The sequence below is a fragment of the Ipomoea nil genome, unplaced genomic scaffold, assembly GCF_001879475.1.
Source record: "Ipomoea nil cultivar Tokyo-kokei standard unplaced genomic scaffold, Asagao_1.1 scaffold1149, whole genome shotgun sequence".
NCBI classification, from domain to species: Eukaryota; Viridiplantae; Streptophyta; class Magnoliopsida; order Solanales; family Convolvulaceae; genus Ipomoea; species Ipomoea nil.
This window is the reverse complement of record NW_017617577.1, coordinates 683,384-686,721: the sequence shown is the minus strand read 5'-3', so window position 1 is coordinate 686,721 and position 3,338 is coordinate 683,384. Positions and strand designations below refer to the sequence as shown.

Here is a 3,338-nt window from a genome sequence, read left to right as displayed (position 1 = left end):
TTGGGGGATGTGACTATGGGATTTATATTGGGGATTGTTCACGTTGGGTTATGATCATTGTTTATGCTTTGCCTTATCTGCCTTATCTGTTGTGAACTGCATATGCTCGTTATAACTGTGCTTGTGTCTAGCCTTATCTGTCGAGTCGTTCCCGGTTTTAAAGCTAGTGTTCGTAGGATATATCTTCATGCTCAAAATGGTTTTCGTATATCTATATATATCTCTATATGTATTGTATTTCAACGCGTTGGAGTGGGTTACCAGCATCTCTCGCTGAACAGATATATTTGGCTTTCAGGCACAGAAGATTAAGTCACCGGAGTGCGCTAGAACTTAGAAGTAGATAGTTTTCCTTTTGGCCTGCGTGCCACGTTTACGTATTTACGCTTTGAGGATATTAGTTAGTTAGCCTGTGCACTTGGGTTCTCTAGCCCAGGTGTGGCATAGCACCCCGAACGCTTGTATTTATATCTTGGGATTTAATAAGATTCTACCTTTATTATAAGTTTTAAATGTCTTGAAAATCTGGGGTGTTACAGTTGCAAAATTCGCGCCTAGGCGCCCGGCCTCCTAGGCGGCCTAGGCGCCCGCGTAGGCGCTCTAGGCGCCCTAGGTGGTCCCCAGGCGCCTAGAGGGCGCCTAGCAATTTTTTCAACATTGGTTATCCCCCATTTAAATGGATCCAGAGGTGGAATCCTTTTGGAATGTTGGTTAAAGGCATGCAGGATGGTGCAAGCTCAAAGATTTGATATAGTCTTTTTACCCATGTTCAGAATAGTGCATACTTTCTAAATGAATTCTTTAACAGAAATTTTAGTGTTGTTCCTTTCAATATCATGAATTGCTACTGCTAGATTTCATTACACCATTGGTTATAATAGTGTTTGATTATTTTTTTCAATTCTACATGCTCTAGCAAATGTTAGCTCTGCTGTTATCTTCCTCTGGTGCTATCTATTGCCACAGCATTGTCTGATAATCCAGAGCGCAACGATTCCACCACAGAAAGTAGTGAAGTTAATCAGGGGCATATGTATCCTCATGATGTTTCAGAATTTGTGCTTGAGTTATCCTCTACACAGTCTACCACCACTCTGAGGTACCCAACTAATTTACTACTGGTATGCCATTGCTGCAACCATTGATACTTAGTGATCGACAAACATATTCAAGTTCTCTCTCCTTGTCCAGAAATCCCAACTGTGGTTGAGTGGCATAGACCTGTGACTTTACGATAGGTCACAGGACTGATCCCCAACCCCCTTAGATGTTTTTAAAAAACACACGCACACACACATATCCTACTTGTATAGTTGTATCTTTGATTACTGTATAATGTTTACATTGAGATTGATGTACTACATCTAAAATATTTTTTTCCTCCTCCTTTGGTAGATTAACATCTGAATTCAACTTTACCTTTCTTGGTGCAGGGTTGAGGATGATCCTCAGCAAAGTGTGCTTCCTGGCAATTGGCTACCTCGGCTTTATAAAGAGCTGGAAAATCAGGGAATTACTTTGACAGATAGGTTATTTTTAGATCAATCCAAATGCTTTTGGAAATTCTTAATTTAGTTGACACTTTCTTGGTATTGATTGTGTGAACAGGCTCTCCCATTGAAATCCTTTCAGCACGGAACAATATTAATAACTTTTCCACACATTTTAATCATGGCATATTGCAGAATTATTGGCTTCTCCTCTTGCAGTGGAACTTGACATAATAATGTTTGTGCAGAATCAATGAAGAAGAACTCCATAGATTTTATACGGCCGCAGATGGGGATTTTCTACGATTCTTTCATCAGTAAAGAGCGTATTGGTAACTTATTTTTCTGCTGCAGTTATTGCTGTCAGATGAAAAAACAAAGGAGCGATCAACAAAATCAGCTCAAGCCAAGTCGAAGGCTGGAGCATCTGTCTATGCTCTGAAGTATCCATTAGGAGTAGGTTGATGTGTGCTATAAATTATAGGAAATCGGATAACCAAAGGTTGTAGATCGGGAATCCAAAAATCTATCATTCTTAATTATTTTCTTAACTCAGATATTTCTTACTGTTGTTTAATGCTACCAAAATTTTGTTGTTTTAATTGAGCGAGAATTTTTGGCTCTATTGTGTACCCCAAGGTGTATGGCTTTTATATATATATATATATATATATATATATATATATATTTAAATCGTAACTTTCCGAGGCACCCACTTGTAAGTGGGTGTCTCGGAAACAAATTAATAAAATAATAAAAAAGGACTATCCGAGGGACCTGCAGCGGAGCAGGTGCCTCGGAAAGTCCATATTAAAATATTTAAAAAAATCATTTTCCGCTTTTCGAGTCACCCTTTACGGGTGACTCGGAAAGCGGAGGAGAATCACAGTCTCCAAGATCCGAGTCACCTGTATAGGTGACTCGGAAAGTGTTTTATGGGTGACTCTAAAAGCTTTTTTTGTACTAGTGTTGGGAGGACCATTTGGATTTGATCGAGTTTTCTTACAACAACAGTTATCATTCGAGCATTTGCATGGCACCCTATGAAGCTCTCTATGGACAGAAGTGTGGCAGTCCGCTTTGTTGGGAGGATCTTGTCAATCCGATAGTGCTGGGACCTCAGTATTTGCTTGACACATCCGGGAAAGTTAAACAGATCCAAGAAAGGATGAAAGCAGCTCAAAATCGACAAAAGTCTTATGCTGATTTGGCTAGAAGACAAGTGGAGTTCTCCGTTGGGGATAAGGTTTGGTTGAAAGTATCTCCCACCCGGGGAGTAATACGGTTTGGAAAGAAAGGGAAGTTGAGCCCTAGGTTTATAGGCCCGTATGAAATCCTGGAGAGGGTTGGGAGTTTGGCTTACCGTTTGGCGTTGCCTATGGAGTTGGAAAGGGTGCATAACGTGTTCCACGTATCGCAGCTCAAGAGATATGTTCACGACCCGGCTCATGTTTTACCACCAGAAGTAATACCGTTAGATGAAGATTTGTCTTACGAAGAAAGGCCGCTCAGAGTTTTGGACTTCAAGACTCGGGACACTCGTAGGAAATCTGTTAAGATGGTGAAGGTTTGGTGGACACATCATGGGGTTGACGAAGCTACTTGGGAGCTGGAGTCATCTATGCGGGAGCGGTACCCTGAGTTGTTTGTGGAAGGTACCTTGTTTTCCTCGTCTGTTGTGTGGCAATGTTGCAAAACACGCTAGGCGCCGATTAATCGGCGCCTAGGCGCCGATTTTTTATTTTTTATTTTTTAATTTTTTTTAATTTTTTTTTATTTTTTTTAATTAAAAATAAAATTTAAAATTTAAAATTTTTAAAATTTAGTAATAAAACATAAGGTTTCTAT

At 39.9% G+C, this 3,338-nt stretch overlaps 1 long non-coding RNA gene across 1 annotated transcript; it reads left to right on the top strand.

Moving 5' to 3' along the window:
• Positions 1-1,035: 1,035 nt before the first annotated feature.
• Positions 1,036-1,784, top strand: LOC109183654. The gene is made up of 3 exons (XR_002054590.1): positions 1,036-1,099; positions 1,434-1,529; positions 1,739-1,784. It is a non-coding gene; the product is annotated as an uncharacterized LOC109183654 (long non-coding RNA).
• Positions 1,785-3,338: the final 1,554 nt, after the last annotated feature.